At 48.4% G+C, this 8,484-nt stretch overlaps 1 long non-coding RNA gene across 1 annotated transcript; it reads right to left on the reverse strand.

Moving 5' to 3' along the window:
- Positions 1-947: 947 nt before the first annotated feature.
- LOC120403261 lies at positions 948-5,997 on the reverse strand. The gene is made up of 3 exons (XR_005597507.1): positions 5,918-5,997; positions 5,218-5,297; positions 948-1,311 (listed from the first exon to the last, which is right to left on the reverse strand). It is a non-coding gene; the product is annotated as an uncharacterized LOC120403261 (long non-coding RNA).
- Positions 5,998-8,484: the final 2,487 nt, after the last annotated feature.

Here is an 8,484-nt window from a genome sequence, read left to right on the forward strand (position 1 = left end):
CTAATTACAGGAGCATTAACAGGCAATTTCCCTTTTCAGAGACTTTAATTTGATTTAAAGAAGTGACAGGAACTCAATGAATCACTCACACACGGGTGCAGTCTGCCCCTCCCCCTGCCACTGTCTCTTGAAAAAAATACATGTGAAAGCTGAATTTTTTAAAAAAAAAAGTCTCTCAGAGACTCTAGGCAGTGGTTGTATTTTCCCCTCCCATCCAGCTACATCCATTAGCATCTAATGAATGTACACATTAAAAATTCCAGGAAGCCCTTCTTAACAATCCTAGTAGGGAGACAGCACCAGGTGGTCTAAGCACCAGATTGGAGACTCCTGATTTTCAAACCTGGGTGCCTATAGACAGGCACTTAACTCTATATTTAGGCATCTTAACAGCTGGCCTGAGGCTACACGGAGGCGGAGCACCCAGCACTTACTTGGTCCTAGAATAAAATCTGAATCCTCGGCCTTTTTAATGGGATTCGCTAGTTTCCATTGGTTTTCCTTCCACCAGGTGGTAGCATTCTGCACTTTGTACTAAAATATTCAGCTAACAATTAAATCGTGTACTTTCAGTGCCATACCCTACATGCACAGCATAAACTAAAGACTGAAGAACCTGAGCATTATAAACAGGCTTTGCCTTCATAAGCACAATAAAAACTGACACACAGACACAAGGGTCTGTCCTCCTTTCTCTACTATAATCCATAGTTCAACATAACTCAACAATTATTTCCTCTACTGATGCATAATGCAGGCATTCAGAATATACAGCACAAAACCAGGCTAAGGGGAATATGGATAAAGATGGTATTTGCATTCTCAATCGGGCCATTTAAGGAAGAGTAGACATCAGATTTCCCGAGGAGAAAAAGGCAAAGAAGGCTAGTGTTGCAAATGTAACTAGGCAGTGCTTGAATTGAATTGTTACATGTGTTAGTGTGGATTTGTTTTTATTAGAGATGAGCCAAGGAGATGGTGTCTGGATTTCCATTAGCGTCAGCGCTGGGATTTGTGTTCCAGGCATGATCAGAGGTAGGGTTTACACTTGGGTTTGGATTTGATAGTGCAAAATCTCACACTTTGTTCTTGCAAAACTGTGGCCAAATCCAGCCACACTCTCTTTTCTCTGACCTGAAGCAAAACTCTGGCAGAGGGTAGGTTCAGACCCGCGGGTTTGAAAGTGAGTCTAGACCTTCCCTTCTCCACCTTGGAAATTCAAAGGAATTCAGGTTTTGTCTAGTTCTTACTGATCTCTGTCACTCTCTCTCTGTCCTTGTCCTCCTCTGGATTGCCCCAAGCATCGAGTTACTGAAAGTAAAAGTGTATATTAGGGCTAGTAAATATGCAACAACTTCTTTACTAAAGAGCTCTTTGGTGTTACAGTGGAGATATTGGTACCGGAGCATGGTGGGACCTGGAGCCTAGATAACTATCTCAGGGAGCCTTGTCCTGTTGGCTAGTGTAAACTATATATTAGTACATAGTAAAGGAGCACATGGAAAAAGTCTTTCCCTGTATTAACTATTTCTGTGAACATTTCCCCCTTCTCGTGTGCCTTTTTTGTCACCCTTCACTTTGTGATTGTGCTGCACTGTGTAACAGGCTGGCGTGCCCCCGGGAGCTGGAGAGCCTGGGGCTAACCCAGCCTGATTACAGAATAACGAGCTCCCTGGAGGGGAATCAGCAGTTCCCCACAAAGAATAGAAGGTGGCTGCCCTAAAGAGGGGAGTCAGGGTTAAGTGGTGATAAAGCTGGAGAGAGAGCCAGGTAGGCAGGGCTGGCTCTAGGGTTTTTGCCACTTCAAGCAAAACATTTTTTGGCTGCCCTCCACCCCAGCCCTGGCCTCTCACCCCCACCACCAGTGCCCTCCCCACCCCCCCCGCAACCCCTGCCGCCCCAGCCCTGGGCTCTCTCTTCCCCCACCACCCCCTGCCGCTCCAGCCCTGGGATCCCCCCCACCAGTGCTGACTCCACCCGCTCCCCCCTCGCCTCCAGCTGGTCCGGCGCTGGCAGGGTTGGGGTAAGCAGCGGGGCTCCCAGGCCGTGCCTCAGCCCAGGTCCCTGCAGCCAGGGTTCCTGCCTCCAGGACTGTCCAGGACCTGGGAGGGTAGAGCCGGGGGACCGCCCCGGCAGGGGGCTGAGGAGCCGGGGCAGGGTAGCCCCAGAGGGAGCGGATACCCTCACAGCAGCTCCTCGCCCTCTATGGTCCCGCTGCTGCTGCTGCTTCTGGCCACCCTGCCACAGTCCCTGGGAGACTCGGGCCACTTCACTCAGCCCCGGCTGCGGCACTGGGGGGTGGCTGCCCTGAGGCACCTGCAAGTGGCTCCGTGTGCCCCACGGGGTGGCCCCCAACCCGAGTGTCCCCCGTTTGGAGCCTGCCCGGTCCAGCCACAAGGTGTGGGCGCTGCTCCCCCATGGCACTAACCAGGGGCGGCTCTACACATTTCGCTGCCCCAAGCAGGGCGGCACGCCGCGGGGGCGCTCTGCCAGTCGCCGGTCCCGCGGCTCCGGTGGACCTCCCGCAGGCGTGCCTGCTGAGGGTCCGCTGGTCCCACGGCTTTGGTGGACCTCCTGCAGGCATGCCTGCGGGAGGTCCACCGGCGCTGCCTGCCGCCCTCCCGGCGACCGGCAGAGCGCCCCCCGTGGCATGCCGCCCCAAGCACGCGCTTGGCGTGCTGGGGCCTGGAGCCGCCCCTGGCGCTAACCGCAGTGGCCCCAGGGAACCCCCCCATGCACGACCCGCTGCTGCTGCCAGGGCTGGCTCTAGGCTTTTGCCGCCCAAAGCAAAAAAAAAAAAAGATGGCTGGAATGCCGCCCCTGAAAATGTGCCGCCCCAAGCACGTGCTTGGTTTGCTGGTGCCTAGAGCCGGCCCTGCAGGTAGGATGCTCAGCAGGAAAGAGACAGGAAAGCTCTCCAGGCAGAGAAGCCTGAGAGACCCTGGCTAAAGCAGGGAAGAGACAGAGATACCTGGAGGGGGATGGAAGAGGCTGTAGGAAGTGGCCCAGGAAATCCGCAGCACAGGTAAAGGAGCAGACCTAGTTGTTCAGTATTGGACTCTGGGCTGGAATCAGGGGCGCTGGAATGGGGGGGACCAGGAGGCCATGACCCTCCCACTTTTTGAATGTGGACTGGCCTGGCCTATCCACTTTTTGCCACGGGTCCATCCCTGCCCCTCCTCTTCTCTCCAAGGCCCCACCCCCTGACCAGCCCAGCGGCTGGAGCCTAGTCAGGGAGCCCAGGCAGTGGTAGGGAGCCCTGGACCCTCCATCTGCCGGGGGAGCCAGGGACATTGTCTGGAGGCTGTTCTATGCCCCCCCACCCCCACCCTGGGCATGTGGAGGGACCCGGCAGGGCCGGATTAACCTTTTGTTGTCCCGGTGCCAAACATATTTGTGGGCCCCTATGGAAACAATGGAGCATGGCGTGGGGATGTCAGTCCCCAGAGCAAGAGGCCAGCCAGGGGCCTGGCATGGCAGAGGCGGCCCCCCTCCGCCTGGCCCAGCGCGCGGGCACTATTTACAAATCGGCAGTTGCCAGATGCACAGTGGCCTGCCCGGCCCTGTGCTGCCAGCGTGCCTCTTCCCCTTGTGTGGCGGGCCCATGCCACGCCACACAGCATCCCCAGCCCAAAACCCCATAGGTGCGACCCGTGGGTACTCCGGGGCTACTAAAGACAGGCTCTTGGCTGTTGCAGTGTTCTCGGAACTGCTTACTCGTTATCTCTTTCAGTGAACCAGATAGTAACTGGTTTTTGAAGGGAGCAGATTGAAGTGCAGAAACGTGCTGCAGAAAGAGTGGAGCTGCAGTAGCTGTGCCTGTGCCTCCTGTCTGTTTCTATGGAGCTTTGTGCTAGAAGACCCTGCTCGCTTGCTATTGCTGTTAACGTAGGCTCTTAGGAGATGATGACCCTCCCACCCACCCACTCCCATGTGTCAAGATTGTGAGATTCCAAACCTCCCAGATACCTGGCCATTCAAAACCCCATATCCTAGTTTCCAAAACAGCACCACAAACCTTTCCAATGGCAAGACAGCCAGTTTCTCCCTTTCCTACAAGATAGTAGAGCTGAAGAATTGGAGGTGGCATAACAAAATATAACAATATGCAGATGGAGCTGAACTCAGAGGGAAGTGAATTAATGCCCAGCTGAAAATCTTAGAGAGGATGCGTAATTAACACTGAGAGCAGGCTAGACTGTGGGTGGGAGGGTGTGGGTGCATGAGGTTGGAGATAGGTTCTTTTTTGCTACTTATAATTTGTAAAAGTTTCTTTACAGTTAAAGCTTTGCAGAAAACAAGAGAAACTGAAAATTAATCCAGCCTTCAAAATTCAGATCCATCTGAGTGCAGGCTCCGAACCCCTGCAAAGCTGGTGTAGCCCATTTCTAGTAGAGACACTTCAGATGCAAGCTGGTGCAGACAAATGCAGGAAAGCCAACATTAGCAAAGCTCAAAGGCTCCTCTTTCATTTTTCTGTATCATCATCTTTTCAATCAAGCCTCTCAGATTCTTTCTGTTGGAACATTTTTTTTGGGGGGGGGGAGCAGGGAATTTGTAAGATATGTACAAATCTACACTAAAAATGTGTTTCAGAAGAGCAGTGATTGGATGATAAATCTTATTTTAAATCCAAATACAAATTTCTTCACCAGCCTGATGAAATTGAAGGATAAACAATGAATCCAGCTTTGCATTGCCTCTGTAGCTAGTGGACTTTTTATCTCCTGCATTTTAATTTTCTCTCTGGCTTTATCTGCTAAACTGACACTGAAAAATTTGTCTGGTCTCATGGTGATTACTTTTGTGCCACATCACAGAGAAATGTCACTTATTTCCTTTTATTTGACCCGTAAAACACTCCTTTTTGAATTGGCCTTAATCTTTATCAGGCTTTGAAAGACTAAAAACCTCCAGCCTTTTCACACTTCCCCATACAAATCCTCCCACCTTCCTTTTTTTTTTTTTTTTTTTTACCCATCGTTTTCTAAAAAGCAATTCACCTTTTTTCTAAAGCGATGATTACAGGCTCTCAGTTTTTCAATACAAATGCAGTTCAGTTTCAGAATTACTACACATTGTATCATAGCGTACATCCCACCAGGCTAAGGAACCTTGCAAGGATGAAAACAAATCCCCCACAAATGGTGATTCAGAACATTATGTGCAAATCAGTAATTACACTAAGAACTAAAGACCCTACCCTGCAGAACTTACCCACACAAGTAGTGCTTGCTCTCATCAGTAGCCCCTCTGAAATCCGATGCTTGATCTGTCTTGCTATTTCTATAAGGCACCTGTTAATTGAAGGGTGGGGTTTCAACACTGAGTTTTGTGGGAACAGAGTTGGGCCAGCGCTGAGTGCTTTTTGAAACCCCTGCCTTTAGTATTGTAGTCAGAGCTCACGTGAGTCAGCGTTGCAGGTTCCAGCAAATGTAACAGCCAAGAGAAGTAAAGGGAAAAAACACAAAAAGGCAAATGGCGAGATGAATAGGATATTTTTTTTTACAGATGGGCTTACCTGTTGTATTTACTCTTCTACATAATATGCTGGTAGTTGAGGCAGCAAACCCTTTGATGACTTTACCTTCATTACAAAATGTGATCATGTTTGAATATGCTGTAAATGCAAATAGTCAACGCAATACCGACCATGACTTAGTAATCACTGTAGACCAGGCAAATTAAGTTGGCCAACCACAATGAAGCCCTGGTCCCATGATTTGTGCTGGTCTGAGCTAACTGCTGTCATGGTCAGCATCATGTTATCTAACTTGATTGCAAACAAACACAATAAAATGCCCCAGTGGAGACAAATCTTAAAAGAGCACTAAAATCTGTGGTTAATTTTTCATATTGTTTTGGCTCACATGGCTGACAAGGTTTTGAGGCTAGTAAGTGTAACATCAATACATACCTCTGCTCATTTTATTTGCTAATAGGAGATTGGCTTGAACCAAAATCCTGGAACCACACTCTGAGGGATGCAAAATCTGGATCAAGAACTGAATGTGGGGATGTGAGTCCATCTGTCATAGAATCATAGAATCATAGAATTCAAGATCAGAAGGGACCATTATGATCATCTAGTCTGACCTCCTGCAAGATGCAGGCCACATAAGCCGATCCACCCACTCCCTAGCAAGCGACCCCTGCCCCATGCTTCGGAGGAAGGCGAAAAACCTCCAGGGCCATTGCCAATCTTCCCTGGAGGAAAATTCCTTCCCGACCCCAAATATGGAGGTCAGCTGAACCCCGAGCATGCGGGCAAGACTCTCCAGCCAAACCCTCTGGAAAAGGTTATATCATACCATTGACCCATTGTACTATTTACCAGTGTGGCACTTAATTGACCTATTGACTAAGCCCGTTATCCTATCATACCATCTCCTCCATAAACTTATCTAGCTTAATCTTAAAGTCATGGAGGTCCTTCTTCCACTGTTTCCCTCGGTAGGCTGTTCCAGTATTGCACTCCCTGATGGTTAGAAACCTTCGTCTAATTTCAAGCCTGAATTTCCTGACTGACAATTTATATCCATTTGTCCTCGTGTCCACATTAGCACTGAGCTGAAATAATTCCTCTCCTTCCCTGGTATTTATCCCTCTGATATATTTAAAGAGTGTAATCATATCTCCTCTTATCCTTCTTTTGGTTAAGGAAAACAAACCGAGCTCCTCAAGTCTCCTTTCATACGAAAGGCCTTCCATTCCTCGGCTCATTCTAGTGGCCCTTCTTTGTACCTGTTCCAGTTTGAATTCATCCTTCTTAAACATGGGAGACCAAAACTGCACACAATACTCCAAATGAGGTCTCACCAACGCCTTATATAATGGGACTAGCACCTCCTTATCCCTACTAGAAATACCTCGCCTAATGCAACCCAAGACCGCATTAGCTTTTTTAACGGCCACATCACATTGCCTACTCATAGTCATCCTACGATCAACCAGGACTCCTAGGTCCTTCTCCTCCTCTGTTACTTCCAACTGGTGCGTCCCCAGCTTATAACTAAAGTTCTTGTTAGACATCCCTAAATGCATAACCTTACACTTCTCACTATTGAATTTCATCCTGTTACTAATACTCCAGTTTACAAGGTCATCTAAATCTCCCTGGAGAATATCCCGATCCTCTTCCGAATTGGCAATACCCCCCAACTTGGTGTCATCTGCAAACTTTATCAGCCCACTCCTACTCTTGGTTCCCAGGTCAGCAATAAATAGATTGAATAATATCGGACCCAAAACCGAGCCTTGAGGAACTCCACTGGTAACCCCCCTCCAACCGGACAGTTCCCCCTTCAATACTACCCTCTGCAGTCTCCCCTTTAACCAGCTCCTTATCCACCTCTGGATTTTCATTTCGATCCCCATCTTTTCCAATTTAACCAGTAATTCTTCATGCGGTACTGTATCAAACGCCTTACTGAAATCCAGATATATTAGATCCACCGCATTTCCCTTGTCTAAAAAATCTGTTACTTTCTCAAAGAAGGAGATCAGGTTGGTTTGGCACGATCTACCTTTCGTAAATCCATGCTGTAATCTATCCCAGTTGCCATCGGCCTCATGCTCCGGAACCACTCTCTCTTTTAAGATTTTTTCCATGACTTTGCATGCTACAGATGTTAGACTAACAGGCCTATAGTTCCCCGGGTCACTTTTTTCCCCCTTCTTGAATATAGGAACTACATTAGCTAATCTCCAGTCAGTCGGTACAATCCCCGAATTTAGGGATTTATTAAAGATTATCGCTAACGGGCTAGCAATATCCCTCGCCAATTCCCTTAATATTCTAGGATGAAGATTATCCGGGCCCCCCGATTTACTTCCGTTTAGCTGTTCAAGTTTGGCTTCTACCTCAGATACCGTAATGTCTACCCCCATATCTTCATTCCCATCGGTCCCTCTATCACTATTCCTTAGCCTTCATTAGCCTCATTAAAGACCGAGGCAAAGTATTCGTTCAGATATTGTGCCAGTCCAAGATTATCCCTAATCTCCACTCCGTTTAAAGTTTTAAGCGGTCCCACTTCTTCTTTCTTGGTTTTCTTCCTATTTATATGGCTAAAAAACCGTTTGCTATTGGTTTTAATCCCCTTCGCTAGGTCCATCTCCACTCGTCGCTTTGCCTTTCTCACAGCTTCCCTGCACCCTCTGACCTCAATAAGGTAGGTTTCCTTGCTGATCCCTCCCATTTTCCACTCCTGGTACGCTTTCTGTTTTTTCTTAATGACCCCTCTAAGATGCTTGCTCATCCAGCTCGGTCTAAAACTGCTACCTATGAGCCGTTTCCCCTTCTCGGGATACATGCCTCTGACAACTCCTGCAACTTCAACCTGAAGTAACCCCAGGCGTCATCTGCCCTTAGATCCCTAAATATGTTAGCCCAGTCCACTTCCCTAACTAGTCGCCTTAATTTAGTAAAGTTAGCCCTTTTGAAATCGTACACCCTAGTCTCAGATGCACTATTGATTATCC

This window comes from Mauremys reevesii, linkage group 4 (genome assembly GCF_016161935.1).
Source record: "Mauremys reevesii isolate NIE-2019 linkage group 4, ASM1616193v1, whole genome shotgun sequence".
Classification (NCBI taxonomy): Eukaryota; Metazoa; Chordata; order Testudines; family Geoemydidae; genus Mauremys; species Mauremys reevesii.